Source organism: Aotus nancymaae, unplaced genomic scaffold (genome assembly GCF_030222135.1).
Source record: "Aotus nancymaae isolate 86718 unplaced genomic scaffold, 86718_ANA_hifiasm-v0.15.2.pri h1tg000089l, whole genome shotgun sequence".
Classification (NCBI taxonomy): domain Eukaryota; kingdom Metazoa; phylum Chordata; class Mammalia; order Primates; family Aotidae; genus Aotus; species Aotus nancymaae.
Genome location: NW_026988504.1, coordinates 23,484,347 through 23,490,908, shown reverse-complemented (window position 1 = coordinate 23,490,908; position 6,562 = coordinate 23,484,347). Strand labels below are relative to the sequence as shown.

Genomic DNA, 6,562 nt, shown 5'->3' with positions numbered 1-6,562 from the left:
CTCCTGCCTCAGCCTCTGAAGTAGCTGGTGTACAGATATTTGTCACCATGAACAGGGTTCCACTACATTGCCTAGTCTGTTTCTTTTGTGCTTTGTGTTCAGACAGGGCTCCAGCTCTGTCACCTAGGCTGGAGTGGAATGGTGTGATCTCGCCTCACTGTGGCCTCCTGGGCTCAAGCCATCCTCCCAGCTGGGACTCCCAAAGTGCTGGGATTACACGCATGAGCCACTGCGTCTGGCCTGAAGACAGCCTTTAGAGAAAGAAGCAGGGGGGAGTTTTGCTGAGGACAGACAAGATTCCTGGAGTTTGGAAGGGGTGACAGATTGGGTCAGCAAAGGGAACAATTCCACTTATCATGTTGGGATGCAATTTATAGACACAAGGATGAGACCCAAAAGAGTCGGGAGAGATTTGTCATCATGGTTGCAAGGCAGCTGCTGGTGGCTGATCCTTAAAAGGACATACATACCTAGAATAGAGCCTGAAGACGCATCGGTAGCATGAAGTGCTACTTCATGCCCCGTATGTGACTAGCAGCCCTCCTGTGTATTTTATGGCACTCCTTTCTTTTTCTTCCTTTCTTTCTTTCTTAAAGACGGGAGAAAGATTCACCATCTTGGTCAGGCTGGTCTTGAACTCCCGACCTCAGGTGATCCGCCCACCTTGGCCTCCAAAGTGCTTGGATTACCGGCGTGAGCCACCACGCCCAGCCGCACTCCGTTATTTCTATCAACTACTCCACTTACTACCCTCCTGGGCAATCCTTTATCTCCGGCTCTGAAATCCCATCACTGAGGGCTGGGACCCTCATCAACACTTATCCCCTTTTCCCCACACTAGTCTGGTGCCTGGCGAGTTGAAGGCACTCGGTAAACCTCTGTGGAGGGAAGAAATGACGGATAGGCCGTGATGAGCACAACAGAGTCAATCAGAGAGGACGCAGTTATGGGCCAGGGGTGAAGGGGGAAGATCGGGCTTGGGGTGGGAGGACACCAAAGGGCAAGGGTGTCTGCCAGGTGCTCTGGGGGAAGATAGGTGTCAAGGCCGTCATTGCACATGTGCGCACAATGTTTGAACTCGAGTTCTGCTCCTGTGTGTTCCTCGATAAATAAACTGGCGGTGCCTCGGTTTTTCCTGGGCCAAAAAGAAAGTTTGTAGCTGGTACGTTGGTGCCTGCCTTAAAGTGCCAACTACTCCAGGGGCTGAAGTTTGGGAGGGGGTCCAGGCTGACGCCTGTAATCCCAGCACTTTAGGAGGCCCAGGCGGGTGGATCTCCTGAGGTCGGGAGTTCGAGACCAGCCTGGCCGACATGGTGAAACCCGATACCTCTACAAAGAATACACAAGTTAGCCAGCCGGGCGTGACTGTAATCCCAGCTACGAGGGGGGCTGAGGCAGGATAATCGCTTGAAGCTGGGAAGCAGAGGTTGCAGCGAGCCTAGATCGCATCTTTGCACTCCAGCCTGGGCGAGAAGAGCAGAAATCCATCTCAAAAAGAAGAAGGAAAAAAAAAGACTTTGGGCTTGAGCCCAGCCAGGGCAACACCACTGGCACACCATTTCCTTAGGCCAGTTCGTAACTTTCCAAACCCACTGTAATAAGCACTGAAGTTGAAAAGCCCAAAGGCCCTGTCCGTATGGCAGTATGCTTCCTACCAGTCACAGACCTCTATCATCAGCGAAGCGACGGGAAGAACCAGAGTCACCAGTTCCTCAAGACACTACGTTTATTCTGATCTTGCAAACGCGTTATGTCCCCCGAGGGGGGTGCACCGTTCCTGGAAGTACTGCAATACCAGGTCGATGCGTGGAGTGGACGGAGCAAGCTCCTATTCCATCTCCCTGCTCCAAAAATCCATTTAATATATTGTCCTCGGATAGAGGACGTATCAGATATTAAACTGATAAGAACAGATACTACACTTGATCTTAGCCAAAAGGCCGAGAAGCGATGCTGTCGCCTCCGTCCCCGCCGTCACCGTCCCACCGTCATCCACATTGCAGTCGCGGTGAGAGCCCCAGCCTCGCTCCTTGCCTCATTCTCTTTGTCTCATCCACATCGCTGTTCACGCCATTACACACTCGGGCTCATTTTTTATTCTCCACGTTTTAAAAGAGAAATCTTATACCCTCGCTATTCCCGCGTTTCCGGGCTTTCCTTTCGAATTTGCATGCCCCGCCCTGTCCCCCAGGAGGCGTGATCACCTCGTTTGACTCCGCCCCCGGCCGCCTCCGCGTCAGGGGCCGGGGCTCCGCTGGGGGCGACTCCCTTGTTTGTGTCAATCCAGCCAAAAGACAGAACCGAAAGAGACCGGGGGCGCGAAGGCGAGATGGGTCTGTGGAAAAGACCTGTCGGCGGAGAGCGGGCCACGTTTTCCTGGACAAAGACGAGGTCGCAAGGCATCATCGTAAGAGGAGACCAGGCGGCGCTGGGTCTTTAGTTCGTCACCATCGGGTGGGGAGACCAGCCTCGTACCTGCTGGACGAGGGGCTCATTCCCCTCTGCCAGGCAGGAGGCTGACCATCAGATACCGGTTGTAGGGAGGCGGCGCGTGGACGGCGAGGGCCCGGCAAGGATTCTCCCCAGCGCCTGCGCCTCCCGTGGCATCTATGCACGGACCGTGTCCTGTGCCGTGTAGGGAAAGCTGCCTCTTTTCTTGGGACGCGAATTTCCTCTCACCTCCTCCTCCTCCTCCTCCTCCTCCTCCTCCTCCTCCTCCTCCTCGCCTGGCTATTCCTGACGCAGGTTGTCAGGACTCCGCTTGGGTGTCACCCGTCCGGGAAGCCTCCCTTCATTAAGGGCCCTCCGCACTCCCCGCCTCCATATGTGACTGGCAGCCCTCCTACGTAGTTCATCGTACCCCGTTATTCCCATCAACTACTCCACTCACCACCCTTCTGGGCAGTCCTTTATCTCCCCTTCTGAAATCCCATCACTGAGGGCTGAGACCCTCATCAACACTTATCCCGGTTTCCCCGCGCTAGTCTGGTGCCTGGAGATTTGAAGACGCTCAATAAACTTTTGTGGAGCGAAGAAATGACGGAGGCTATTGGCCCTGGCAGGCGTGAAGGGGAAAGATCGGGCTCGGGGCGGCCGGGCACCAGAGGACTGGAGTGTCCGCCGGGTGCTCCGGGGGAAGACGGGCGTCAAGGCCCCCAGCAAAGCTGGGTAAGTCTCTCTGAGACACAGACTGCCGTCTGTAGCTTCTGCATTTACCTTTCCCGTCCTCCTTCCTAACACGACAGTGGAGTTGGGAGTTTATGTCTCTTTTATTTGATTTCAGAAGAGCAAGAAGGTATCATAGATCCGAGAGTGACACTCAGCTAGTCATGCTCCCCCTGCAGGATGCCTGTTGAACAAACAACCAGGTCAAAAAACATAAACTGTGCCCATCCCAATGCCAGCCTCGGGCTGAGGGGCTCTAATTCACTCAACAGCCTTAAGAGGTGGGCATTATTATTAGCCACAGCCAGGATTAGGGTGAGGCCAGTCCTCCAGGGCTGAATTTCAGAAGGTGTTTCTCCTGAACCCTTCAGTAATCAAAGTAAATAATAGTTCAATGCAATATATCTTATCGCAATTATTAGATAATCAAGACATTTATCTGGAGTGCTGAATCTTTTGGTGCTCCCTTACTTTTTTTTTTTTTTTTTTCCATCTCAGCAAGGGTTTCCCTCATTTCACTTTATCCCAGTCTCCACCCTGTCATTGTCATCTCCATTCTATGATCCTGCAAAGTACAATATGGCAGACACCCATCTCAGCCTCCCACGTGAGCCACTGTGCCTGGCCCATGTATGTATGTATGTATGTATGTATGTATGTATCTATCTATCTATCTATCTATCTATCTATCTATCTATCCATCTTTCTTTTGAGATAAGGTTTCCCTCTGTTGTCCAGGTTGGAGTGCGGTGTTACAATCATGGCTCATTCACAGTACATCAAGATAAATGCCAAGCGGGTCCAAGATTTCAAAGTGAAAAAAATGGAACTATGAAAGTATATAAGGGCCAGGCACGGTGTTTCATGCCTGTAATTCCAGCACTTTTGGAGGCCAAGGTGGGCGGAGTGCTTGAGTCCAAGAGTTTGAGACCAGCTTAGGCAATATAGCATGCCCGCGTCTCTACAAATAAGTTTAAAAAAAAATAATAAATATTGTTAAAAAAAAAAAAAAAAAGTGGACCAAAAAGACGTATAGAGGAGGCTGGGGATGGCGGCTCATGCCTGCAATCCCAACACTTTGGGAGGGCAAGGTGGGAAGATCACCTGAGCCCAGCAATTCAAGACCAGCCTGAACAATATAGGGATACTATACAAAAATAATAGTAGTAACAATAACAATAAGTTAAAAATTAGCCAGGCATGGTGGTGTGTACCTGTGGTTCTAGCTACTCAGGCAGGCTGAGGCGGGAGCATCAGCTCAGCCCGGGAGGTTGAGACCAGCCTGAGCAACGTAGTGAGATACCATCACTGTTGAAAGGGAAAAAATGCAGTAAAATATGAAGCTTTTTTCTTTCTTCTTCCCTCTCTCTCCACTTGTCACAGTGTTTTTCTCTTTTTCTTTCTTTCTTTCTTTTTTTTTTTTTCATAAAATCATTATTTACAATAGCCAAGATGGTGTTTTTCACTTTCTATTTTATGTTGCACTCCTCGGGCACAGGATGCAGGTAGGAGAGTGCAGACTCTTGCAGGAGCCCGGAGGCCCTCCGTCTCACAACTTAGGATGGTCCCTGTGACCTCAAAACTCACTAGTGAAGAAGGAGGTCTGAGCTCCCAGTGGGGTAACCAGTCATCCCAGTTTGCTAGGGGATGAGGGGTTTCCTGGAATATGGGACTTTCAGAACTAAAACTGGCAAAGTCCCAGGCAATCAGGGGGAGTTGGCTACCCTAGACCTCTGAGCTGTACTAGACCTCAGAGTGGCCTCCAAATTTCGGGGGAAATGAGAACAACCATCCTGACAGTTCACAGGGGGCTTTCCCCAAGGGTGGCGCATGCTGAAAGGATGTGGTCGGGGGGGGATGCAGCTGGTTTTCGGTGGCCTCAAGAACCTACGGGGAGGCAGAGGACCCCCTCCCCGACAACTGTGCGCTTCTTGCCTTTCACACACCAAGTCCCAGCGGCCCATAACGCCTCTTGCTACCATCAAGACCCTCATTCTGCCCCTCAGGAAGTCCTGGCACCCGGGCCATGAAATCTGGTTCTGAGACAGACATACTTGCTGAGACTGAGGTAACCTCCTTTTACCCACACCTAAGAGCCTGGGAGTTTCCTTTTGTGTCCAATAAGGGCTAATCCTGGGTGGTCTATGGCTGCCTGTCCGCAAGGTCACAGGAGGACCTGACCGCCACCTCTTGTTGCTTTCCTGATGGCTCCCTTGGTCTCCTGCAAGTTCTCCAATGCCGTCTCAGTCCTTGTTCAAGTCTACGTTTTCTGGAGAGAACCCTTCTTGGCACTGTCACCCTCTGTCGAGATAACTGTCCTCCAAATCTCCAGTCCCCTTCTCTAGCCACCCCTAGAAATACCTCTTGGGAGCCCGCCTCTCCAGGCTGTCTGAATTCCTTCTGGCCTCTCAGTCCCTGGATGCTGAGGGCCGCTCCCGTTCCCTTCCTCAAGTCCTTACTTTGCTTGGCTTCAGGCACTTGCAGTTTTGTGGCCTTTTAAAGTCCCACGGTTTTCCTTCTGCCTCTCCAGATGCTGCTTCTCCATCCTTCACTTGATTTCCCTGCCTTGAATGTAGAGATGCTCATGACAGTGCCATGGGCCACTTTCCTCCTCTCACCCCATTGCTCCCTGGGGAATCCCACCCATCTCAGGGCTCGTGGGTCTGTTTCTCACTGACCACCCGAGTCCACCCCTCCGACAAAGGCCTCCCCTGAGCTCCGGGCTCCTGAGCAAATGCACTCTGGACATCCGTCCCCACGTGGATAGCCTGCAGACATCATCACACCGTGGCTGCAACTGAGCTCTTGAAAACCTTCCCGAGGCTGGCATGGTGGCTCTCGCCTGTAATCCCAGCGCTTTGAGAGGCTGAGGCGGGTAGATGGCTTGAGCCCGGAAGTTCAAGAGCAGCCTGAGGAACACGGTGACAGCCCGCCTATAGTAAAAATACAAAAATTAGCCATGTGTGGTGGCACATGCCTGTTTACTTTGGGGGCAGAAGTTGCAGTGAGTTGATATCATGCCACTGCAATTCAGGTTGGGTGACAGAGCAAGACTCCATCTAAAAAATAGAAAATTAAAAAAAAAAAATTAGCCAGGCATGGTGGTGCGCACCTGTAGTCCCAGTTACTCGCGAGGCTGACGTGGGAGGATCACTGAAGCCCAGGATGTGGAGGTTACAGTGAGCTGAGATCACACCACTGCTCTGCAGCCTGAGCCATAGAATGAGACCCTGTCTCAAAAAAAAAAAAAAAAAGAGAAAAAAAGCTTCCTCACCCTGCAGCCATCTCCTGCCTGCCTCAGTCAGTGTTCCCTGGACCTATTATTAGACTCTATGTAAATTCATGGAAAATGTCATCAAAAGTAGAGTTTCTGCTCAAATAATGTTCATTTTAATTT

General features: G+C 51.5%; 1 long non-coding RNA gene and 1 other non-coding gene across 2 annotated transcripts; one reads left to right on the top strand and one right to left on the bottom strand.

The window, feature by feature from the left end:
* Positions 1-1,761: 1,761 nt before the first annotated feature.
* LOC135271747 (U2 spliceosomal RNA) lies at positions 1,762-1,952 on the bottom strand. Its single transcript, XR_010339881.1, has one exon. It is a non-coding gene; the product is annotated as a U2 spliceosomal RNA (small nuclear RNA).
* Positions 1,820-3,256, top strand: LOC135271713 (uncharacterized). Its single transcript, XR_010339851.1, has 2 exons — positions 1,820-2,407; positions 2,541-3,256. It is a non-coding gene; the product is annotated as an uncharacterized LOC135271713 (long non-coding RNA).
* Positions 3,257-6,562: the final 3,306 nt, after the last annotated feature.